At 36.1% G+C, this 27,282-nt stretch overlaps 1 protein-coding gene across 4 annotated transcripts in view; it reads left to right on the top strand.

Annotated features, from left to right (window-relative positions):
• Gtdc1 (glycosyltransferase like domain containing 1) overlaps positions 1 to 27,282 on the top strand; it is a 339,264-nt gene that overhangs the window by 36,580 nt on the left and 275,402 nt on the right. The window contains exon 1 of one of the 4 annotated variants that reach the window (XM_036185477.1): positions 3,282 to 3,300. The exons of the other annotated variants lie outside the window; for them this stretch is intronic. The gene's annotated coding sequence lies outside the window, so the exon portion shown is untranslated. Of the gene's footprint in view, positions 1 to 3,281; positions 3,301 to 27,282 lie in introns of those variants that run through there. 4 annotated transcript variants of the gene reach the window in all.

Genomic DNA, 27,282 nt, shown 5'->3' with positions numbered 1-27,282 from the left:
GCTGCATGGTACAATGATAGCTGATCTTGTTGGTGTGATCTGGTACAGTTCTTGTGTAGATAAGCTAGAGTTAGTTCCTGAATGTAATGGCCATGCCATGTTCAGAAGATGGCATCTCAGAGCACCCTTCTTAATCCTCTAGCTTTTACATTCTTTCTGCCATGTTTTTTGAGCTTGAGTTAAGGGCTGATATAGTTACTCCATTTAGGGCTTAGTAATCAATAGTCACATATTCTCAACATGGACCAATTCTAATTCTCTGAAGTAACTGCTGATGATTGCAGAGAGAAGCTTCTCTGACTAAAGTTGAGAGCAACATGAATCTGTGTGTAGACAAATATTAAGAAGACAGTTTGACAGAATATCCATTCGGCAGGACAATAGTAGATGATTCCTCCCTAGGGCTATGACCAAAGCTGAATTTGCATCCTATTGAGCAGGTCTCGTATCTAGTCCAAAAATGGTTGGTTTACCACCATAACTTTTGTGCTACTGCAGTGGGCATATCTTGTATGTGAGATTGGTATTGTAGCATGCTGGGTTTGCTACTAAGTAATACCATTGATGCTTTTTAATCTCAGTGGCTTGTATAATGTGTCTGGCATTATGAAACACAGACAGCACAGAAGAAGTTTTCAGATCTGATTCAGCTTTTAATCTTAACTTCTGCTTCCAGTAATGTAGTCCTTCCAACAAGGCTGTACCTCCTAAATCTCCCCAGAAAGTGTTATCAACTGGGAACTAAGTGTTCAAATATCTGCCTGTGGGAGACATTCTTATTCAAACAGCTTAATCATATGGATTAAGGCATTGATGATTTCTTTCAGGTTTTTCCAATATGGTGAAATATAGGTGCTTGAAGTGGATCCTAATGACTCTCTGGATTTCATCAGTCTATTGCTCTATTTCTTTGTTCTCTCATTTTATTAATTTGGATCCTTTCTCTTGGTTAATTTGGCTAAAGGGTTGTCAATCTTGTTAATCACTTTAAAGAATCAACTCTTCATTTAATTGAGTCTTTATATTGTTTGTTGTTGTTTCTGTTTCATTAATGTCTTTTCTGACTTGATGATTTCTCCCTGTTTATGGTTTTTGGATTTTGTTTGTTCTTTTTACCTCATGTTCCTAGGTACATCATTAAATCATTTACTTGGGTTTCCTTTGATTTTTCTGATTGAGGCACTTAGACTTGGATTGGTAGAGTTCCTACGACTGTCTTTGTCATATCTCATAAATTTTGGTGTACTTTATTTTCACTTTTATTTAATTCTAGGAATTTTTAAGTTTTTTCTTTCTTTTTATTTATTCATGCTAGAGTGTTAACTGGCTTGATCTTGTACAGATCTTGGGCAGGCAACCATAGCTACTGTGTGTTTGTGCTTGAAGTAGTTTTGTCATGTTCTCAAGATATTGTTTGCTTCCACCCTCCTGTACTGCTATTTCTTATAATCTTTATGTTTCCTCTTTCATGATAATTGCTGAGCCTGGGAGAAAGTTGATATAGATGCTCCATTTGTGGCTGAGTACTCCACAGTTACTACCGTCTGTACTTGACCAGTTGTGAGTTTTTAGATTAACTGCCATCTGCTGCACAGAGAGGTCTGAAAGTGGCACTAATCAATGAGTAAAGAGATTAAAATTTAGAGGACAATTTGATACTATGTTCATTAAGTAAAATTATACTAGTTAGGTTCACACCTGGGGCCTGTGAGCTCCCAAACTTTTGTGTTCTTGGCCAGATTTGCAGTGCGAGCATATGTTTCTTCTTGTAGAGTGAGCCTTAAAGCCAACTAGAAAGTGGTGATCTATCCCCTAATATTCATGGCATTATTACACCCATGGGTATATCTTGCTACCCTGGTTATTATTGTATTTTACAGGGTTTGAAGCTGTTTTCCCCTAGCAGACTGAATGGCTCCTTCTAGTACTCTGAAAGTTAGTCAACAGGGAGGGAGCTTTTCATCAGTACCAACTTGCCTTCTTCATATCCTGTGACCAATGTGTGTAGTATCCTCAGCAGTAAGTTCTTACCATTAGGTTCTAATGGAAAACCAAGAACAATAACAAAAGCCTTTATTGTTTTCTGAGTGTTTGGGAACCATTTGGAGGTATTCTTCCACTTGACTCTGGGCTTTTCATTTGGTAACCTATGGCTTCTGAGATGAGCATAAGCCTATGTATAGGGTAGTTCTAATCACACATTCATGCACACACACGGACACATAGACACAGACACAGACACACACCCACCCACACACACATACACAGATTATAAAATAGTAGGTGTACCTATGATCATTTGGATGTATCATTAGAGCTAGTTACTCCTTTCCTTATATCTTCTACCCTATGGAACCATCCCTTTCCCAACTTACCAACTTAAAACTCTGTTATCATTCCTTCTTTCCCCTTCATATACCTGCATTCTACTGTCCCTCTCATCCCTTAAGATTTTTCTTCTTCTTTTCCACTGATCCCCTTCCAACTTCTTGTATTCTGTAGGTCCTCCAAATTAAACACATAAATCTAAATATTTTATACTTAGACCCACACATCAGTGAGAACATTAGGTTTTGTTTTTCTGGGCCTGATTAGCCTTACTCTGTATAGTTTTTTTTTTTTTTTTTTTTTTTTTTTTTTTGTCTCACACCAATTTACCTGCAAATTCCAAAATTTCTTTATATTCTTTACAACTGAATAAATTCCATTGTGTATAGGTACTACATTTTTGATACCCATTCTTCAATTGATGGACATGTAGGCAGTTTCCATGCCCTTCTAAATAATGGACAGAACAGCTCTGAACATGGATGAGCATTTGTCTCTGGAGTAGGAAATTGAGTTTCTTGGGTATAAGCCCAGAAATGACATCATTAGGTCATGTGGTAGATCTATTTCTAACTTTCTAAGGAACACTGATTTCCATAGATAGCATCTTCCTTTGATTTTCTGGGCTCTTGATTTATTTCTTTTGGAAGAACTTACTGTTGGTCTGTCTTTAAGAGCCACCTCAATTGCCTTACAATATTTATCATTCTGTATTGTAAGCATATGTACATCTGAGGCCAGTGAGTATATTTGTATCATCTAATTATAACACAACATTTAGTATAACTTTTAGAACTTAATAAATGTTTGATAAATAGAATAAATTTGCTCATGTTTTTTAGTCACACAGACCTTCTTGCTCTCTGAAGAGTGTGTTTGGCTTCAGGGTGATGAGGACTTACATCCCTATCCACAGATCTCCTTCCATCTCTTCTGGTTTATGTTTAGAGGTCATCACATCATTAGTAAAAGGTTTGTGACAGCCTTATACAAGATATCTGCCTCATTTTAACCTTTATTAACCATTGTCATCTAATATTCTGTATTATTTTCCTATTTGGCATATTTATTTGAAGTATTTTTAAAAGAAGACCATTTGTGCTATCACTTAATTTATCTCCCAAACCTGAAGTAATGATGCCCATTCTGTAGGCACAAGAAGTATTCACTGATTAGGATGGTGGGTAAAGATCAGCTGAAACTGACAGGAAGTATTTCTTGGCAGGCTTATCTAAAAGGTGATGGAGTTATTGTTATGTGTTTTATGCTCTCATATCATTTCTGCTCTTAGAAAATAAAGGTAGATTTTGTTTTCTATATATTGTTCATGTGAAATCTAATCATGGATTAATTTTTTTCTCCTTTTTTATTTATTATATTTGTGTTTTAATTTTACACATCAGCCATGTGTTCCCCTGTCCTCCCCCCTCCTGCCCCCACCCCCACCTTCTCCCCAGCCCCTCCCCTCCATTCCCTTCTCCTACAGGGCCAAGACTCCCCTGGGGATTCAGTTCAACCTGGTGGATTCAGTACAGGCAGGTCCAGTCCCCTCCTTCCAGGCTGAGCAAAGTGTCCCTGTGTAAGCCCAAGGTTCCAAACAGCCAGCTCATGCACTAAGGACAGGTCTGGGTCCCACTGCCTGGGTGCCTCCCAAACAGTTCAAGCTGTTCAATTGTCTCACTTATCCATAGGGCCTGCTCCAGTTGGTGGCTCCACAGCTTTTGGTTCATAATTCATGTGTTTCCATTCGTTTGGGTATTTGTCCCTGTGCTTTTCCAATCTTGGTCTCAACAATTCACACTCTTATAGTCCCTCCTCTTTCTCGATAATTGGACTCTTGGAGCTCCACCTGGATAAATGAAGACCACATGAGACCAGGAAGAAGCAAAGTGCTAGAGAAGTCCCCAGAAATCCACAATGATACATCCCCTGTAAATTGAATGCTTAGGCATGTTCAGATAACCCCTTTCTTGCACAACTTGCTTTTTGGTAATGGTGTTTCATCAGATCAATAGAAATCCTAACTAAGACAGAAGCTTAATTTTTAAGGTAATTCAAATGAAACAACTGTTACTTCAATAAGCAACGTATTTTCATTTGAAAAAATGGAATATTTTGAATATTCTAATTGATTTTCAAAATTCTTTTATAAGAAATAATGTCATATTTCCATACATTGAAAATTGCGTCTAGTGTGGAAAGAAATGAGAGAGTAGCATAAAAGTGATTGACTGTCTCAGAAGCAAGCTGTTGCTGAATTCATGTTTGACAAGTATATCAGAATGAGTGTCAACTTGACCCACTTTACAAGGTCAGTTTTAGGATACTGAACAGTCTAAAGGTAACTTGAATTTTAATATCGTTTCATTTTTGTGCTCAAAATTTGTAAAGAGATTCTTTGCTTTTTGTAATGCAGTTAAGTGTTGTTTTTTTTTAAATCATAGTTATGATGAAAATCTGCTTTGATTATTTTTCTAGAATTCTGAAGACTACAATTTGGCAGTAAAAAAATCAATATTATTATATGGCTCTTAGTGACATAAGAATTCCCTTTTGGAAACCCATAAAAACACGTATTTTTTTCTCACTATGAACATTATTTATTAGTTTTCTTAGAGGTCAGAGTATTAATGTTGAAGATGATCTTTTCAGGGACAGAGTGTCACCACTTTGGTCATAAAGATAAAGATGTCACACAACACTTTTCGAAGATCACAGTTTCTTTTTTCAACTAAGTTCATGCTTACTTTGTGGTATAGAATGTTATGTATTGATAGTTAGATTTTTAATGCCCCTATGAATATATGAAATAGATTTTTCTCTGGTTTTATTATTAACATACTTGTTATTTTTATTAGTTATTTTTGTGTTTTCTGAAGAATTAATTATTCATAAACTTTTTGTGATAGTTTCTGTTTCTTTTTCTTTGTATTTTAGGTTTTGTTTTAAAGTGTGATAAAATGGTTGCATTGCAAAACATTTCCAGGAACAAATTTCTCTATTTATTAGAAAATGAAACACTTTTTAAATGGTAAAATATACCAGAATTTTCAGGTTACATTAAATATTTGTCTGCTAAGTCTTAATTGATATTAGGTAATGTTTTATTGAGAGTGTTTCTGTGTGTATATTATGTGTATATTCAAATAGGAAAACCTGAACGGTTATGAGAAGGGGCAGTCTTAAAATTGCAAAGCTTTATTTATTAAATATTCTCCTTATCCCTTTTATTTGTTACCATTTCTAACACATGTGTATGATTATGTAGTAACATTTTTATTGTTTTTGTTTTCTCAATGCAAGACACTTTAGAGTTTAAGTATGAAACTAGAACTTCTTTTGACTTTTATCATCTTTATTAAATATTTTTCCATCTTTTAAGATCCATGCTTAGTTATTTGCAGAATAAATTAATTTCAACATTTTACTTAAACCTCCATACTCTGTTGCAGTCCTTGTTTTCCTGCTGATAATTATCAAGTATCAGTACAATAGTTTTATTTCCTAACATACTTGGCTTAAGTATAGATTTAACCTTTGATTATATAATGATCTTGTTCTGTTTATAGTTATCTAATAACTCAAGTGCATTTTAAAATTCATTGAGATTTGGTTTTAGTTTGTGCACCTGACTTGTAGTATTTGCAAACCCAAATAACAGTGTTTTGAATTGCTATAGATAGCATCATTAGTTTTAACTCTTGTTGATTGTTTTGAAGTATGTTTCTTCATAATAATAATAGTTACAATAATTTCAGAAACCATTTGTAAGCTCTTGGAGGGGAGCATATTTTCAGTTTCTGGCAAGTAGTTATTTCAAAGAACTTTAATTTTTTTCCCTAAACTTAACAAAAAATATAGTTTCTTTTAACTTCAACTTTGGAAATAAAATGAAACAGAGAGGCAAATGACTTGTAATCCTAGTAAAATAATAAACAGACTATTTTTTCTCTTTCTCTCTGTGTGTGTATCTTACTCTGGATTTGATGGTTTATTCTCATTTCATAATACACTTTTCAAATGCTTACTTTCAGTTACACTTAGTATACCTCAACATGGTTTTCCCCCAATAGTCATTTAATTTTGAAATCCTTAATCTTGAATATCTTGACTTCTTTTTTCGTAATAATTTATTTTTATTTTATGTGCAGTGGTGTTTTGTCTGCATGTATGTCTGTGTCAGGGTGTGGCGTCCCCTAGAAATGAAGCTATAGACAGTCATAAGCTGCCATGTGGGTGTTGGGAATTGACCCTAGATTCTCTGAAAGAACAGTCAGTGCACATAATTGCTGAGCATTCTCTCCAGCCCTTTTGACTTATTTTCTTAAAAAAAAATTTTTTATGTGTATGTCTGTGTGCTTGCCTGGCTTTCTGTGTACTGTGTAGGTGCAGGTGTTGGTGGAGGCTGGAGGGCATTGAATTCCATGAAAATCAGGTTACAGGAATTTGTGGATGCTGGGAATGGAACCCAGGTCCTTTGAAAAGTACAGTAAGAGGTCTTAACCTCTGATTTAGTCACTTCAGACCTTTTGATTGTTTTTAGTTCAGGAAAGGAAGTTTACAATAAACAGACTTCATAACTTTGTAGGTTATTGTTCAGGAGTGGTCTTGCTAAATAAAAAGTAATAATCCTATATATTAGTTTTCATATTGGGTTTTTTTTTTAACAGGATACAATATTTCAAAGCTAATCTTGCATGTCAATAGATTAGGTAGCATCATTCATTCTACATTTAAAAATACAGATTATTTTCATTTACTCTGTAGATGACTGACAATTTTCCATTACTTCTGCTTGTTTGTGATGTAGAAAGACTTGGACAGGTAATGTAATACACTTTGGCAAACATATATTGTGAAATGTGTTGAATTTATCTTATATTTTAAATTAATTTCTTAGAAGTACAATCTAGAAATAAAGAAGAGTAGTGAGCATTAGAGCATTGAACTAGGGGAATGACAATAGATAAGCGTCTACTGTGTTCAATAGAGTAGCTATTATAGAAAACACAGCATAGTATGCAGTTCATTTTAGGGTTTCAATTACAGTTTCTCTAAAATGATTTAGGTGTTTTGTTGACTGGGAATATACTTTACTTCGATAGGGGTTTATAGTCTTAGGTATAGTTTTCTACATGGTTATATATGGTTATATGTGACTGTGATATGTATCAAATATGTGATAGAAATGGGGGTTGGAATTACCTAACACCTTGCTCATTTGAAACTACAGTTCACAAAATGGAAAATTGCTGTCTTCGGGTTTCTGTTGTTGTGAAGAGACACCATGACCACAGCAAATCTTATAAAGGAAAATATTTAATTGGGGCTGGCTTACAGTTTCAGAGATTTAGTCCATTATCTTCATGGTGGCATACAGGCAGACATAGTGCTGGAGAAGCAGCTGAGCGTTCTACATCTTGATCTGTAGGCAGCAAAACCAACTGTGTGTGACATTGGGCATAGCTAGAGCAAAGGAGATCTCAAAGCCTGCCTCCACAGTTATACACTTCCTACAACAAGGCCACACCTCTTAATTGTGCCACTCCCTATAACCAGAAATTCAAGCACCTGAGTCTTTGGAGGCCATCATTATTCAAATCACCACAGTTATTTTTGAATAAAGATCCAATCTATGACTTTTGCAAAGAATATTGTGTGCTGTAGTTTTCCTACTTTATTGAACAAATATTTGTCAAGGGACTATGTCATTGAGAAACCAGTTGATGAAGAAATAATAGTGACAGACAAGGGCTATGGAATAGATCAGTCCCATGATGGCTGCTGCATTCAGGAAACTTTGAGTTATTACTCCTTACCTTGTGTTTGGTGTAAATGTATTTCAGGTTGTAAGTTTTCTCTGTTTAAGAAACAGAAAATAGACTTTCTAGAAATTATACACAGCCACCTGCATAGCCTTTCATTTATGTAAGAGTTTTAATCTTAACTATCTTGAGTTTATTTTTCTAGACTGTTCTTAATAGATTGATTCTTTTTCTTATAGTAGTGAGTAGCTAATAATATGCCTTTTGAGATATTTAAAAGTAGTGATTCATCTTTCATTACCACATGAATTAATCACAAATTTACTCAAGTCTATAGTTTAAACTGTGGTTAAGCTTAACACTTAAAAAGTGTTCACAAACACTTATTTTTAATTTAGATTTGAAGCCTTCTAGAATGGTATATTGTTCTCCTGATGTTGGTGTTGCCTGCTGTTGCTTCCTCCTCCCCCTCCTCCTCCCCCTCCCCCTCCTCCTTCTCCTCCTCCTTACTTCTTCCTCCTTTCTTCTTTTTTAAATTTTTCAAGACAGAGTTTTTCTATGTAGCCCTGGCTGTCCGGAAACTTACTCTCTAAACCAGGTTGGCCTTGAACTGAGAGATCTGTCTGCCTCTGCTTCCAGAATGCTGGGATTTTAGGTGTGGGCCACCATGACTGGCCCATGATGTTGGCTTCTTAATTTCTTAGCAGGTGTACTAATCTAGGTATAAGTCAGGATACTATTAAAAATATGATGGATAGAAAAAATGCTGCTGTAGTGAAGAGAAGAAAATGTACTCTTAACCATTTCTACATATACATTTATATATTGTATGATATTTTGGATTAGAGTAGTTATTACTACTTTTAAAACTCAGTTTTATTAATTTAGATCTTAGAGAAAAATACTTCATACTTTCTTATGCAGCTTAATCTGTTTGGAAGAATGATTTTCAGTGAAGCAAAGTGAATATTGAAAACATTAAAGATTTTTAAACATGATGAATTTAAGTATATCTTTTTCCTAGTTTTAGCTAATTAATCCTTTGTAGAAATTTCTCCTTTTCCATATGCCTTTGCTTCCTGAGATGGTAGAATTTTGCCCCTCCCCCTTTTCATCAATTTGCTTTTCCTCTTGGATAAATTAGATAGTTATAATATGGTTTTTGCTTCATATTTTCCTTGGAAGGAAGTCCAGAACTTAAGACTGTTTTTTTTTTTTTTTTTCAACTTCTCTGTTTGCTTGGGAGACTACACGTCAAACAAAATGTTGAGAATGTTTTGGTGTTAGAGTAACACTACTGTATCTGTTTCAGAACTGACAAAATGTAGTATGTACTGTTCATCTGCAGAGAGTAACTTCTCAACAGCTTTTTATTTAGTTCATATGGATTGAATGCTTTTCTTTTTCTTTTTTTCCTTTCTAGACAGGATTTATTTGTGTAGTTTTGGTGCCTATCCTTGATCTCGCTCTGCAGACCAGGCTGGCCTTGAACTCACAGAGATCTCTCTGGCTCTGCCTCCCGAGTGCTGGCATTAAAGGCATGCGCCACCACCATCCAGCATGGACTGAATTCTTAAAAGTGAGACTGACTAGTGCCAGTGTGGATAGGAATGTGTTAATCATTTTATTAAAATTCTCATGGTGTGCATAAGAGTCAGAGTTCATTTGAAATACTAGTATAGGATTAAATAGCTAATAAGGCTAAACCTAGGTTATAAAAATAATAATAATAAAATGGTAGTTTAATGATTAGAACTATTGATTCCTCCCAGGTCATAGCTATTGTATGTCAAGACTTTCCTGGGGTTGATGTAAGAGACACATATACTCATTCCAGATAGGGAGTTCACAACAGACTAAACTACCAATACCACTAAAGTCCAATTTGATGAGCCTATAAGTTTTATTTTTTTTTTTATTTACAGGAATATGGGTAAAGGGTTATATTCTTCGAATCTTAGATGGTCTTTTAATAAAAAATCCATAGTCAGATATCAGGGTGAAAGCTGAAAGATTAGAGAAGCAGAAGAGCCAGCCACTAGTTCTTACCTCTATGAAATCCTCAGCCTCCAGAAATTGTTCCTGTTTCCTCATGCCTTATATACCATTCTCTGCCCTGCCATATTACTTCCTGGGATTAAAGGGCTATGTGCTTCCCAAACAAAGGCATGAGATCTCAAGTGCTGGGATTAAAGGTGTGTGGCACCACTCATACCCTGACCTCTGTCTAATCTAGTGGCTGACTCTACTTTGATCCTCAGACAAGTTTATTATGGTATACAAAATATCACCACAGCAAAAATAGCTCAAAAACAGCTGCATCACCAAAGCCAACCCTAGCACGAGTGACAGTTCATAAAAACTGGGAACATGGAGCATAGCACACAGCTTGAGGAGTGTTCTTTCAAAGTGACTCACTTGGTCTAAACCTCTTCCAGGCAGCTCATCTGGTTTCTGCTTCTTCCAGGCAGCTGTTCTGGTCTTAGAGTTTTATTTGTCTTTTCTGAAAGTCATCTTTGCAACTGTCTTGTCCAAGAGTGACTCTCTATAGTCTCTTCTGTGTAAATAGTCTTGGGGCAGGAGTGACCTAGTGAATCTGATCAATTTCAGGGACTTTTTGAAGCTATTATGAGTTGTCTACCTGCTGTCTTAAGGGGTTTCTCATGAGACATGGAATGTTCAATCTATGAGAAAACTGTTATGTAATATAGCCTAGGCTTAAGTAGCATTACAGAAGCATATTAGGCAAGAAAGTTTTCTATGGCAAGGGACATAGTTTCTAAATCTCTCAGCTGGACTTTGACCATTTTGGACCGGAGTGTCACATTTTAAATAAGGTTAGGATGCTGCTTCTTGTGTATATATCATTATGGATTTTGTGCATTCAGTTTTTTCCTGAGTAATAACTAGTAGTAATGATAACTTATTATTTGTGGTTGATATTAAAGGTATTGTATCAATTGTGAAGAAATTGTCAAGACCAAAGTGTTTTATTTCTCATTGACCTAACACACTTTCTGTTTGCTGAGTGCAAGTATACAGTGGTAAGAAAGCAAATCTCTTTGGTTTCCTCATGGCATCTAATATCTAGTGAATAATATTAACAGTACATAATTATTCACACAGATGTGCCTTGTACATGTGATAGGAGGTACATTCAACTATTATGTATTGTTTGTCGGGAGGATGTGGACTTTGATATTGGCACTTAGTAGTTACTTGCTATTTTGAACATAGCTATGTAGTCAATCTCTTTATTGCCTTGGAACTATTTTCTGTTTAGTTATATGTTTGTTTATTTCTAATTCTAGTGTTCATAAGATGTATTTATTCTATGTAGAACATGTTTGTATGTATCTGGAGAGTGAAAGATGGGGAGTAATGCTATGTAGAACTCTAAAAGAGATAGAGAGGATCAGAGCACAAATTTAACTTTTCCTAGCCTAGATGTATGATATTTAGTTTTATGTATCCTATACAATTGTGTTCCAAGCTTGTAAACTATTGGAAGGCATTGTTAATTACTATATATGATAAAGGTATTTATCATTTTGTAGATACTTTCATTCTGCAAATATATGTAACATGTACTGCTATGCATGTAATTCTTAAACATTTATATATAATCTTGGAACTCCAAAATCTAAAATATTTTATATGCCTTTCACTTAGGTCATATTATTTCTCTTTAGTAAAATGTAATGGGACAACATGTGGATTTAAATCTCTGCTTTTCATTTCCTCTGTCCTGCCAATATCATTTCTTCTTTTATAAAAGATTTAGTTAGCCAGGGTCAGTACTTTCTGCATTTGTGATTCTGTGACATACTTTGATATTTCTATTTGGCTGTTCATTTTTACATGGGTCAGACAGTCTGATTTTCTCCCATTGGACTGACTTGTAGCCTGTTTGAACAAGGTGGTAGCCATTGGAGAAATGCCATCTCAAAAACTCATATGTATTATTCATCTTGTCAAACATTTATAAAATGAATCATAGTCAGCAGAAAGTATTTAAAAATGCCTTTTTACTTTCACATTAAATAAAAGTCTAATTATTAAATGTGGATTGGGATCTGGAGATTGATAGTAAGGGAATTGGCTTTTTATCCTAATTGTGCTTACAGAATTAAAGTAGAATGATAAAGAATCAAACAATACAAATCTGCTACTGATTGTTAAATTTATGATACTTGCAGATATTGTCTTAGACAAAGAGTTTCACGTTAGCTTAAATTCACTTGTTTATGCTGTGTCTTCCATTTCTTCAGTCATTGTTATTTCTTTTGTAGCAGTGGGTTAAAACCATCACACCTGTTGACTTGGGAAAAAATAAAACCCTGTCATTTTCTCATAATTCTGAGTTCTGTGAATATTAATAAAAACAATTTGTATTTGAAAAGAGAGTGTAAGAGATGTTCAAATGCACTTGCTGCTTGAGATCAGTTATTTCGTGAGTAATGGGAACTGACTAGGAACAAGTACAGTTCTTCTAGCATGTTTGTTAGAATTTATAAGTAAAAGAAATGTTACTTTGAAAGCAAAAGAAATGTACTTTGTCTCCTTGATTTTTCAGTCCCACAGAACTCTGGGAATTACTATGTTTATGTCATACTGAGATATATCCCAACAAAATAATGGCATTGTCTCCATCCTTAGGAATTCTCTAGCCTTACAGAGAAGGACATGGCATTAGACTAAAAAGTATAATCCTACTACTCTTGAGAGTACAGAGCAGAGTGGAAATTGTCTTTAAGAGATGGGAGAGGCTTCATAGAAATAGTGAATTATGAGCAAAAGTTTTTGTAAAAGTTCCAGTGTAAAAGAGAAGGGCAAAGAGAGCTGATGGTGAGAACTAACTGAAGAGAAAACAAAATTACCTGTGTGCGTGTGGGTAGTTGGTACTGCTGTGATGCAGTCTGGGCAAGTTTCAGGAGAGGGATCAAATGGAATTGTAATGAAGAGAGTGGAGGCGGACCAAAAAAAGGGAACCTGATATTTACAGAGTGCTTGATTTTATCCTTATTTTATATCATCAATTTCAGATTTATATTTGGAAAGATTAATGGTGGTTTATGGAGAATCGTATGTTGGGAACATGGATGTATAACAGACTAGGGCAGTAGTTTGAGTGATGGGATTCTGCTGTAAAACTTTCTATTGATTCATAAGTATGTTATCCTATTTATAAATGTCATCAAATTGAATTCAATAGAATTAATCCATTGCTAAGTTTGAGTGTGTGTGTGTGTGTGTGTGTGTGTGTGTGTGTGTGTGTGTGAGTGTAGATGTGTCTGTATCTATGCATCTGTGCATTTGGATATATGTGCATGCCTGTGGAGACAAGAGGTCAATGTTGGGTGACTATCTGGATTGCCTTTTTCTTAATCCCTTGAGCCAAGGTCTCTTACTGAATTCAGCACTTGTCAAATAGCTAAGCTGCCTGCCCAATGAACTCTGGAGATTTGCCTATCTCCACCCTCCTAAGCAAATTGTATAGTTTCAAATTCAAGAAACAAATAGCAGCAAACAGTTGAGAAAGGTATTTTACTTCTCAGTGGAATTAGACCATGGAACTTCTCACCCAGAAAACCCCCAAAACAAACAAACAAACAAAAAACAATCACAATTATGAATTGCTATTTAACATAGAATATTAACTTTATAAATATGTAAGTAAATAAAAATTTCATATGTACATAATTATTTGTTTGCATTTGAAACTTATAATCAAGACTTTTCATTAATCAAATCATGGAATAAGGGACTGATATTTTTCAGTATAATGTTAAATCTCAAATCAAAGAGTGAATTTGTCAGGGATAATTAAAATCATATGTGGATATAAAATTGTTACTTTGCAAAAATGTGTACTTAAGAGATCATTAAAATTCATAATTGGAAAAACATTAAAAATAGCTTTAAATTGTCTCACCAACAGCATGGTGTGTAAGATTTCTGTTTTAGCTTGCTTTCTGTTGCTGTGATAAAACACTGACTAAAAGCAGCTTGGGAGAAAAAAGCTTATTTGGTTTATAAGTCATAGTCTATCACCGAGGAAAACCAAAGCAGGAGCTTGAATCAGACACCATTGAGCATTGTTGTTTACTGACTTAACTTTCCCTGGCTTGCTCAGCTGCCCTTCTTATACGCCCAGGCCCATCCGGACTGGCTGGGAATGGTACTGTTCAGAGTGAACTGGCCCCACCTATATCAATGAGCAATCTAGAAAATGCCCCACAGTTATGTCCATAGGCCATCTGATGGAAGCATTTCTTTTGTTGAACTCTCTTCTCAGGTGTGTCAAGTTGATAGGAAAATTCACCAGGATACCTTCTTAAGTATTTTGGTGCATAAATCCTTAGCTCTTTGTTGTCACAATAGGAAATAAAGTCAGACTTGAGGAAATAAAAACCGTGATAGAATAGTGGCTATATAAAGTATTAGATTGCACTTATGGGGTTATAAAATATTAGGTAGCACTATCTTATTAATTTTGTACCTAAAATTATTTCTATTTAAGTAATACATTAATATAGTTTATATTAGTAACATCAGTGTGTATGCCTCATAAGCAAATAATGCAATAGCATTTCCTATTAGACCTTATTTGCAGTTTGAACAAATGCTAAGGAAATGGATTTATTCCTCTTAGCCAAACTTTTTTAACTTTATGTAGAATATTTTCAGTGCTCATAGTTTTTAGATTACAAGGTTATTTTATATTAAATGCTAAATTACATTTCAGTCTTCAGAGATTACATTGATATGGGAGGGGTTAGGATGAATCTACTCTTCTTGATTTTTTTTTTTTTTTTATAATAAGTAGATTTACAAAAACAGCTTTTTAATGGAGCCTGTTAACTCTCTCTCTCTCTCTCTCTCTGCTTGTACAACAGTTAAATATACCGTATTACTCTTTAGCAAAATCTGTTATTCATGTTCAGTCTTAGTGGGTTTTATTTTGTTAGTGGAATCATTTGTGGTGTGTTTCAATACAGAAACTTTGTTTTCTTATTCTTTACTGTTTAATATACAGGTATATTTTGACAATCGGGGTTTCCCTGATGAGTCATTAAAATATCTGAGTGGGTTGGAAGTTAATAGTAATTTTTCTCAGCACTGCTGTATTTTCTCTGCTGGGTTATAGATTGCTTTTAAAATACAGCCTGAGTGTTAGAGTCGGTGGGTGAAGATTCAGGTTAAGAAAGAAATGATCAGTAAAAGAGACACCTGGTGAACCTTTGATGAACTACTGGGAAAGCCTACTCAAATTATACTTTCTGCAACTTAAACCTAAGGTCAGTGATTGTGGTTTTCTTTTTTTCCTCTGTAAACTAAGTTTTCCAGACATTGTATATAGGCAAATAGAAAATATATTTTTCTGTGATTGAATACATTTTAAGGTAAACCATGTATAGATTAGCTTGTGGATCAGTTTCTCATGTGTGTGGGATGAAAGCGATTGAAACCATCATCGCTGAAACTACCTTCCTACATCTAGATGACTGTGGCATATCTTAATACAGCAATTGCTTTGCTTTTAACATTATTGATGGGTATTTGATTGGAAAAAATTTGAATATTATTGATATTTGATTATGTACCATATGTGAGTACTAATTATGAGTCATATGTGATTTAGGTTTTCAAAACTAACTAAATATATTTATTGATTCTGAGAATGAATGTCACATGTAGATTTCCTACTCTTTACTGTTAAAATATTTTACTGCTACTACAGTTGTAACTGCTAGAGGAGACAGAAAATGTAGTTCACCTTGAAAATGATCATGGCTCAGGGAATAAAGAAATTGGGTCAAGCTTAAAATAAATGCAGGTGCAGTGGCAAAAACTTTTAGTAAAAAATTAAAAATATTCATAGCACTGGAACAAGCTACTTTTGTTCTCTGTTTTTAATGTATTATTAGTTTGTAATTGAGGTGATTTTAATGGCATTCTCTTGTTGGCCAAGATAATTACATGAAATACTTACGCAGTTTTCACATTGCAACTCCCTTTTCAGTTGTTCAGGTAAATTTTATGTAATTTCTTAAATACTTTCGTTAGTTCTTTGGTGATCTTTAGAAATAGCATTTATGGTATAAAATTTTTGTTCTGTTGCTTTGGCTCATATGTCAGATGTTCAACATTTAGTCATTTTCATTAAATCATACTATTGATAATGAATTAAATGTTCATAAAGCTTTTATAGTACAAGGGTTTTTCAGTTCACATAAAATGTGCTGAATCAATGATTGTTCTTTAATAAAAGCTTATCTATTTAAGCAGAAAACTGTAAAAGTTGCTACACATTTATCTGAAATATTTTTTTATGTTCTTCTAGGGAGTAAGGAATGGCCATGTACTCTACTTTATGTCACTTAATGTTCTGAGTATCCTATGGAGAGGCTATGTAGTCATTGTTTGGTATCCATTGTACCAGATTTTGTTTTTTGTTTTTTCCCCCTCGTTGCTGTTAGCAAATACCCAACAAGAAGAAACTTAAGGGAGACAGGCTTTGTATGGGCTTGGAGCTTAAGGACTACAGTGCATCCTGATCTGAAGGCTTGGAGGCCCGAGCTGTGCTGCAGCCTTCCCCTCTCTGCCCCCTCTCTGCTTCCTGGCTGGAGACCCAGGGGCTTCCCCTTCATCACCATGCTGTCCTAACTTGACAGCTACAAACCAAAAGAAACTGTGCCTCCCTTAGGTTACTCTCTGCTTCTTGTCAGGTGATTTTGTTCATGACAGTGATGAAAATAACTCATAGAGCAAGCTGCTCCCGAGGACTTGGCCATTGTTGGAATGGACCTGACCATGTGCTTGGCGAGAGGCCTTTGGAACTGGATTTCCATACAGATTTCATTCTGCAGAAGTACTGAGAAATTAGGTAGCTGGATTAAAAAATAGTGCTCTAATTTGTTGGGCAAAGGAAATTACCATTTACTGCTCTTAGTTCTGCAGTAAGAAAGAGCAGAAGGTTATGGTAAATGAAGAATTTAACTAGAAAAAGGTGATAAAAAAGTCCTCAGTTGGAGACTGAGGAAGGTATGGAGAAAGTAGCTGTGATTGTTAAAGAAATTAACATCATTAAAGAGAATTGGCAAGTTCTACTTGGAGACTATAGGAAATGTGCCCTGAGGGCAGGATCACACTCATCAAAGGCTGAATCTGAGACAATGCAAATTCATTTGAAAGATGAGCCAGAATTGAGAGTGTTGCCTAAGGGGTTCCCTGTGGGATATAAACTGCCCAGGGGATTCTTTTTTCAGATCAATTCTGGAGGGCCACTGGTCCAAGGGGGTCAGGCTACATTTCCAGCTGACAACAGAACTTGGTAGCGCTGCCCATGTGGTTCTGGTTTTTCAGACAGGATAGACGAAAAAGTAAGGGAGTCATAGATGCTTGAATCAAAGTTGCTCAAAGCCTCTGAGGAAAGGTAGTGTGTGGCAGTCAGATTCCCTGCATTGAGTCCTTAAGAATGAAGCTGTGAAATGAAACTCAACTGATAGCAGAAACCCCAGCTTGTTAGAGAGGCCTGGGCCATTGGCCATCCACTGAGGAAGGCTGCAGAGTGAGGCTGACCAAGAGTTTCTCTGAGGCAGGCAGCAGGGCTTCCCAGTGCTGGAGGAGCCTACATGATTCCACCACAAGTCCCAGAGGACAGCTAGGGAGCTTCAGGACCTGACCTGCTAGTCTTTAGTCTGGTCCTCTCACTTTTAGGAGCATGAGTGTTTACTCTTGTCATTTTATTTATCTATTTATCTATCTATCTATTTATCTATTTATTTATCTATCTATCTATCTATCTATCTATCTATCTATCTATCTATCTATCTATCTATCTATTTTTCGAGGCAGGGTTTCTCTGTGTAGCTTTGCGCCTTTCCTGGAACTCACTTGGTAGACCAGGCTTGCCTCGAACTCACAGAGATTCGCCTGGCTCTGCCTCCCGAGTGCTGGGATTAAAGGCGTGTGCCACCACCGCCGCCGGGCAACTCTTGTCATTTTTATTGGAATCATGCAACCCCCCTCCTTTTTTTGGTCTGTCTGTGAATAACATTTAAGAGATTGCATTGAATCTCAAAAATACTTAACATTTTTGAACAGCACTGAAATGTTTTGACTCAGGAGACCTTTGAGATACACTAGATGCATTTTGGTTTATGAAATGAAACTCACACTTTAGGTATTGGGTTAGAATTATGATTTAAAGTGATGTGTTGAATGTCAAGTTAATGGAGTGGGCATAATCTTTATTGTTAGCCAGAATGGTTGTAAAGTCATCATGGAAACACTGCTGTGTCCATGTGGTGTTTCCAGAAAAGCTTAAGTAAGGGAAGACTCACCTGTGAATGTCTGTGGCCCCATCCTGTAGGCTAGGATCCTAGGCTAAATATAAAGGAAAAAACAAAAAAACTAGATAAGCACCACATTCATTTCTCTGCTTCCTGACTGCAAATACTGTCTTGTATAGGTTCAAAACATCTTTTGGTAGACAAATCATCTTAACCTACTGCCATCTAGGAGACCCTGTCCTTGATTTAGAACTAGACATTTAAAATCAGAGGCCTTTTTAGCTTTTCCAAGTACTGTCTCCTTAGCCCTGCTAGTAGACTGAAAATGCCTGTATGGCCTGCCTGCTTGTGAATGTGCCCTTATATGAGGGTAACCATCCGCAGGTTTCTCTGGCTGCTATTACAGTGGACAAACAGGACACTGCCTTTATATCTTACAAATATTATAATAGCTAAGTAGGTGTTTTCTGCCTCATGCTTACTTATTTCAAAAAGTGTTTCTAAAACAAAAACCAAGCACAGTGAAAATATTTAAACCATTCCTTAATATGCTGAAGTGACACTTGGTTTGAATCTTTTGTTTAAAAAATTGTTTCCCCATTTTGTTCATATCTAGTGAGCAATCACCTCTCTTCCAGGTTGTGCTTCAAGAAGAGTACAGGGAAGAATACATTTTCTTCTTGCTACAGAAGTTCCAATGGAAGTAGTAGGGGTGCTGCCAGGATATGTCTGCTTCCGTAAAACAAGCAGAACAAATTCCATGAATCAAAGCCACAAAGTATAGTATTCAGGGGTGGTAGGACATAGTTATTTTCCCTAGAAAAATATCCCAAACGTAGGCACACCCATTAGCCACTAGAAAAATGTTCAAATAAATGCTACTTTAAACCTGTACACTTCCCTTTTATGGAGCTGTTAAAGGGATAGTATTCTACTGTAGTTATAGCCTTTTTCATTTTTTTCCATTTTTGACCTCCCACATGCTTTGTTTTAGATTTGCTCAATGCATCTCAGTCGACAGCAGCATCTACATGAGCTTCCTCCACAATGAATGACTGATGGCTTGTTGAAAAACTTGTGATTCAAACTCATATGGAAAATTGTAAAAATTAACATGGGGCATGCCTTTGATTAATCGTAGAAAAGGGCACAATGATGTAAACTTAGAAAGCAAGTTATTTGAAAAGTGCTTTTAACCTGCATTGCTTTTAATCTTTGATACAATTTTGTAAATTCACTTCATTAATCTCTTTAATATTTTTAAGGTATTTTTATCACCATCATTTGAAGGAATAATCACTTCCCCATTGAATATATTTGAGAACATATTGAATGCTGTGTCATAAAAGCAGGAGGGAGAACCCCATAGCTAGCCTAACAATACTGCCCTCAGTAGCTAAGCCCTGAGTTTCTCTCTGACTCCAAAATGTGGAGTTCTGGAACTGCTATTTGAAATACCAGCTGCTGATAAGAAATGAATGGATTTCAGACTCACATATATAGTCACTTTTCTTTTCTGTTCTTGATAGGAGGCCTTGATTGAACATAACTGAATATAAAACTCTGGTATATTCAGTGATACACACTTTTGTTAGATAGTGATTTATACATTTAGAGGGGATAAATATCTTATTTTTTTTGGTAAGCTGCTATTCTTCCTAGAATCTAATTTTATCTTTATAACTTGCCTCTAAGGTTGGAACTGTATCTTAATTTTATAGATGAGTCTTTCAAAGTCAGGCAACTTATCAATAAAAGTTAGGTAACTTACCAGTATCCTACAGCTAGGAAGTAAACAGAATCAGACTTGTCTCTTTCTTGTAAATACTGCATCTTACTTTGCATGTAAGTGAATTAATCTCTTTGCCTCCCCGCTTTTTTGCCTCTCCTCTCAACACTCATGTGCTTGCACACACACATACGTGTACACATGCATAAACACACACATATCACTCTTTTCTCTCTTAAGATGTTCATTGGAAGATTCATACATCAATAATTTAAAAAAAATTAAATTTAGCCATTAATTTGAGAACCATATGATATTTTTGCTATGAAATACATGTTAAGTAGCCCTCACTTTGAAAAAAAAAAAACAAGGACAGTTTTATTAGTAAAGAACATTATTGAGTCATTGAGACTAAGAATGTAGTATGCAACATTATGTAACATTAGATTAAAAAGCTATATACTATTTATTTTTTTCCCAATGTAATTATGCTATAAGCTCTATTCTGCACATAGGTTTGTGTTATACCAGGATTTTCCCCCCAAATTTTAATGTACTTAAATATGCCTAATATAAACTTTCTTGTGTCAAACTCTCAAAGTGTGAATGAACAGTGAATCATGCTGACCCAGACTTTCTTCTTGCCTCACACATATAATGTTCTGCTAGTCATGGATAGTATTTGTAGAGACCCTGTCCCCCAAACCTTCTGGTACTCTATATAACCATGGTAGAGCAAGTTGAATGATGTAATACTTTTCTATCTTCCCTTTATCTCCATGACCTACCCAATGTACTAAAATAAAATACTCTTCCATTAACTAAAATACACAAATTCACTACAATGCCAGTTGCCAATACAACTTTTATTGTACCACTTAACATTCATTTGTTTTCTTACTTCTTCTTTTTTTTCTTTTTTGAGACAAGGTTTCTCTGTGTAACCTTAGTTGTCCTGGAACTTACTGTGTAGCTCATGCTGGCCTTGACTTCACACATTCACCTGATTCTGCCTTCTGAGTTCTGAGATTAAAGGCATGTGCTACCACCACCCAGATTCATCTTTTTTTTTCATTTTTGTTGTTTTTTAAATTAATTTTTTCATTAAATTTTCTATTCATTTTACATACCAACCACAGATCCCCCTCTCTTTCCTACTCCCGCCTACCCCAAGCCTTTCCCCCAACCCACCTCCCATTCCCACCTCCTCCAAGGCAAGGTCTCCCATGGGGAGTCAGCAGAGCCTGGTACATTCAGTTGAATCAAGTCCAAGCCCCTCCTCCCTGTACCAAGGTTGTGCAAGGTGTCCCACCATAGGCACTGGGCTCCAAAAAGCTGGCTCATGCACCAGTAATGGATCCTGATCCCATTGCCTGGGGACCCCATAACAGTTCACACTAAACAACTGTCTTGCCTATCCAGATGGCCTAGTCCAGTAGCATGGCGGCTTCATAGCTATTGGTTCACATTTCATGCATTTCCACTAATTTGGTTGGCCTTCTCTGTATTTTTTCCTGTCATGATCTCAATGTCACTTGCTCATAGAATTCCCCCTCTTTCTCATCAGTTGGACTCCTGGAGCTCAGCCTGGTGCCCTGCTGTGGGTCTCTGCATCTGCTTCCATCAGTCACTGGAGTAAGGCTCTATGATGACAGTTAGGGTATTCATCCATCTGATCACCATTTTAGGCACTTAATTATTGCCAGTCGTCTAAGATGGGGTCACCCTTGTGGATTCCTGGGCACTTCCCTAGCACTCTGTTTCTATTCTCATGATGTCTTCATATATCATGGTATCTCTTTCTTGCTCTCCCACTCTGTCCCTGTTCCAGCTCAAAACTTCCATTCTGCTATGCTCTCATCCCCCATCCCATGCCCTCCACTACCCCTCTCTACCCCCAGTTTGCTAATGTAGATCTTATCTATTTCTCCTTCACTGGGCAACCCATGCATCCCTCCTAGGGTCCTCCTTGTTTGCTAGTCTCCCTTGAGCTTTGGGTTACAGTCTGGTTATCTGTCTTTACATCTAATATCCACTTATGAGTGAGTATATGCCATGTTTATCCTTCTGAGACTGGCTTACCTCACTCAGGATAATATTTTCTGGATCCATCCATTTGCTTGCAAATTTCATGATGCCATTATTTTTCTCTACTGGGTAGTACCCCATTGTGTACATGTGCCACATTTTCCTAATCCATTCTTTGATTGAGTTGCATCTAGTTCCCCCCCCCCCCCCAGGGTCTGGCTATTATGAATAATGCTGCTATGAACATAGTTGAGCTTGTGTCCTTGTGGATATATGCTCAAGAGTGATATAGCTGAGTCTTAAGGTAGATTGATTCCCAATTTTCTGAGAAACCGCCATGTTGATTTCCAAAGTGGCTGTACAAGTTTGCATTCCCACTAACAGTAGAGGAGTGTTCCCCTTGCTGTGCATCCTCTCCAACATAAGGTGTCTTCAGTGTTTTTTTTTTTTTTTTAATTAATCTTTTTTTTAAAACTTAATTTATTTATTTATTATGTACACAGTATTCTGCCTGCATATGTCTCAGCAGGCCAGAAGAGGGCGTTAGATGTCATTACAGGTGGTTGTGAGCCACCATGTGGTTGCCGAGAGTTGAACTCAGGACCTCTGGAAGAACAGTCAGTGCTCTTAACCACTGAGCCATCTCTCCAGCCGTCTTCAGTGTTTTTGATCATAGCCATTCTGACAGATGTAAGATGGTATCTCAGAGTTGTTTTGATTTGCATTTCTCTGATGACTAAGGATGTTGAACAATGCCTTAAATGTCTTTTGGCCATTTGTGATTCTTCTGTTCAGAATTCTCTGTTTAGTTCCGTAGCCCATTTGTTAATTGGATTGTTCAATATTTTGATGTCTAGTTTCTTGAATTCTTTATATATTTTAGACATCAGCCCTCTGTCAGATGTGGGGTTGGTGAAGATCTTTTCCCATTCTGTAGGATGTCATTTTGGCTCATTGACTGTGTCCTTTGTCCTATAAAAGCTTCTCTGTTTTAGGAGGTCCCATTTATTAATTGTTTCTCTCGGTGTCTGTGCTACTGGTGTTATATTTTTGAAGTGGTCTCCTGTACCAATCAATGCATTCAAGACTACTTTCTACTTTCTTTTTTATCAAGTTGAATGTAACTGGATTTATGTTGAGATCTTTGATCCACTTGGACTTTAGTTTTGTGCATGGTGACAGATAGGGATCTATTTGTAATCTTCTACATGTTGACATCAAGTTATGCCAGCACCATTTGTTAAAGATGCTTTCTTTTTTCCATTGTATGATCTTGGCTTCTTTGTCAAAAATCAGGTGTTCATAGGTGTACAAATTAATGTTAGGGTCTTCAATTCAATTCCATTGGTCCACATGTTGGTTTTTATGCCAGTACCAAGCTGTTTTTTATTACTATAGCTCTATAGTAGAGTTTGAAGTCAGGGATCATGATGCCTCCCGTGGTTTCTTTATTGACCAGGATTCTTTTGGCTATCCTGGATTTTTTGTTTTTCCATATGAAGTTGAGTATTGTTCTTTCCAAGTTTGTGAAGAATTGTGTTGGGATTTTGATGGGGATTGCATTGAATCTGTAGATTGCTTTTGGTAAGATTGCCATTTTTACTATTTTAATCCTGCCTATCCATGAGCATGGGAGATCTTTCCATTTGTTGATATCTTCTTCAGTTTCTTTCTTCAGAGATTTGAAGTTCTCAACGTACAGGTCCTTCACCTGCTTTGTTAGAGTTATCCCAAGATACTTTATATTATTTGTGGCCATTGTAAAGGGTGATGTTTCTCTGATTTTGTTCTCAGCCCATTTATCATTTGTATATAGGAGGACTATTGATTTTTTTGGGGGGGGGTAATCTTGTATCTTGCCACCTTACTGAAGGAGTTTATCATCTGTAGGTGTTCCATGGTAGAACTTTTGAGGTCATATATGTATACTATCATGTCATCTGCAAATAGTGAAAGTTTGAATTCTTTCTTTCCAATTTCTATCCACTTGATCTTCATTTGATGTCTTATTGGTCTAGCTAGAAGTTAAAGTACTATGTTGAATAAATATGGGGAGAGTGGCCAGCCTTGTCTTGTTTCTGATTTTAGTGGAATCACTTTGAGTTTCTCTCCATTTAATTTGTTGTTGGCTGTGGACTTGCTGTAAATTGCCTTTATTATGGGTAGGTATGTTTCTTGTATTCTTGACCTTTCTAGGACCTTTATCATGAAGAGGTGTTGGATTTTGTCAAAAGCTTTTTTACCATCTAATGAGATGATCATGTTTTTGGTTTTTTTGTTTGTTTGTTTTTGGTTTTTCCTTCATTTTGTTTATTTGGTGTATCACAATGATAGATTTTCATATGTTGAACCATCCTGGTATCCCTAGGATGAAGCCTACTTAGTCATGGTGGACATTTTTTTGATGTGTTCTTGGATTCAGTTGCCAATATTTCATTGAGTATTTTTGCATCAATGTTTATGAGGGAGATTGGTCTGTAATTCTCTTTTCTTTGTTTCCTCTTTGTGTGGTTTGGTTGTCAGGGTAACTGTAGCCTCATAAAAAGAGTTTGGGACTGGGCAGTGGTGGCGCATGCCTTTAATCCCAGCACTCGGGAGGCAGATGCAGGCGGATCTCTGTGAGTTCGAGGCCAGCCTGGACTACAGAGGGAGTTTCAGAAAAGGCACAAAGCTACACAGAGAAACCCTGTCTTGAAAAAACAAACAAACAAACAAAAGAGTTTGGTAATGTTTCTTCTGTGTCTATTGTGTGAACAATTTGAACAGTATTGGAATTAGCTTTTCTTTGAAAACCTGGTAAAATTCTGTTCTGAAGCCATCTGGTCCTGGGCTTTTTTTGGTTGGGAGACCTTTAATGATGTTTGTATTTTTTTTTTTTTTTTTAGGTGTTATTGGTCTATTTAAATAGTTTATCTAATCTTGATTTGACTTTGGTATGGGGTACCTATCCAGAAAATTGTCCATTTTTTTCTAGACTTTTCCAATTTTGTGGAGTTTAGGTTTTTGAAATATGACCTGATGATTTTCTGGATTTCCTCATTGTTTGTTGTTATTATGTCCCCCTTTTCATTTCTGATTTTGTTAATTTGGATGCTCTCTCTCTCTCTGCCTTTTGGTTAGTTTGGATAAGTGCTTGTTATCTTGTTGATTTTCTTAAAGAAACAACTCTGTTTCATTGATTCTTTGTATTGTTCTCTTTGTTTCTATTTTATTGATTTCAGCCCTCAATTTGATTATTTCCTGGTGTATTCCTCTAGGGTGTGTTTGCTTCTTTTGGTTCTAGAGCTTTTAAGTGTGCTGTTATGTCATCAGTGTGAGATTTCTCCAGCTTCCTTATGTGGGCATTTAGTGCTATGAATCTTCTCTTAGCACTACTTTCATAGTGTCTCATAAGTTTGGGTATGTTATGCATTCATTTTCATTGAATTCTAGGAAATCTTTAATTTTTTTTTGTTTATTCCTTGACCCATTGACAATCCAGTTGGGCATTATTCAGTTTCCATAAGATTGTAGGCTTTCTGTAATTTTTGTTGTTGTTGAAATCTAACTTTAAGCCATTGTGATCCAATAAAATACAGGAGGTTCTTTCTTTTTTTTTGTATCTGTTGAGATTTGCTTTGTGAGTGAGCATGTAGTCAATTTTAGAGAAGGTTCCATGGGTTGCTTCGAAGAAGGTATATTCTTTTGTGTTAGGGTGGAATGTTCTGTAGATATCTGTTAAATCTATTTGAGTCAAAACCATCTGTTAGTTCCCTTATTTCTCTATTAAGTTTCAGTCTGACAGACCTGTCCATTGGTGAGAGTGGGGTGTTTAGATCTCCTACTACTGGTGTGTGGGGTTTGATGTGTGATTTAAGCATTAGTAGTTTTTTTTTTTTTGTTTGTTTGTTTTTGTTTTTGTTTTTTGTTTTTTTACAAATATAGTTGCTCTTGTATTTGGGGCATAAATATTCAGAATTAAGACTTCATCTTGGTGGATTTTCTTTGTGATAAATAAGTAATGTCCTTCCCGATCTCTTTCTATTGATTTTAGTTTGAAGTCTGTTTTATTAGATATTAGGATAGCTATATCAGCTTGCTTCTTTCTTTCCCTTCCTTCCTTCCTTTGTTCCTTCCTTCCTCCCTCCTTCCCTCTCTCTCTCTCTCTTCTCTCTCCTCCCTCCCTCCCTCCCTTCCTCCCTTCCTCCCTCCCTCCCTTCCTTCTTTTTTTCTTTTTTCTTTGAAAGACAGGCTTTCTCTGTGTAGTTTTGGTGCCTGTCCTGGATCTCACTCTGTAGACCAGGCTGGCCTTGAACTGGCAGAGATCTACCTTCCTTTGCCTTTGGAGTACTGGGATTAAAGGCGGGTGCCACCACTGCCAGGCTTACCAGATTGCTTCTTATGTCCATTTGATTGGATAGTCTTTTCCTAGCCTTTCACTCTAAGATAGTGTCTGTCTTTGAAGTGAAGGTGTGTTTCTTGTATGCTGTGGAAAGATGGAACCTGATTTCATATGCATTCTGTTAGCCTGTGCCTTTTTATAGGCGAATTGAGACCATTGATATTAATGGATATTAATGATCAGTGATTTCTAATTCGTGTTATTTTTTGGTGGTAGTGTTGTTATGTGTTTCCCTTGTTTGGAATTTATTGTTGTGGGATTATCTATTGCCTGAGTTTTCATGGGTGTGTTTAATTTCCTTAGGTTAGATTTTTTTCTTCTGGTACTTTCTGTAGGGCTGGATTTGTGGATAGGTATTGTTTAAATCTGGTTTTATCATGGAATATTTTGTTTGTTCTGTCTATGGTGATTTATAATTTTGCTGGGTATAATAGTCTGGATTGGCATCCATGGTCTCTTAGTGTCTGCATAATGTTTGTCCATGGTCTCTTAGTGTCTGCATAATGTTTGTCCAGGATCTTCTCGCTTTTAGAATCTCCATTGAGAAGTTTGATGGGTCTGCCTTTATATGTTACTTGGCCTTTTTCCTTTGCTGTTCTTCTTATTTTTTCTTTATTCTGTTTGTTTCGTGGTTTGATTATTATGTGGTGAGGGGACTTTTTTTTTTTGGATCCAGTCTATTTGGTGTTCATTAAGCCTCTTGTATCTTCATACGCATTTCCTTCTTTAGGTTGTGAAAGTTTTCTTCTATGA

This window comes from Onychomys torridus, chromosome 4, assembly GCF_903995425.1.
Source record: "Onychomys torridus chromosome 4, mOncTor1.1, whole genome shotgun sequence".
Classification (NCBI taxonomy): Eukaryota; Metazoa; Chordata; class Mammalia; order Rodentia; family Cricetidae; genus Onychomys; species Onychomys torridus.
Note: the sequence above shows the minus strand (reverse complement) of the source record. Positions and strands in the feature narration are given on the sequence as shown.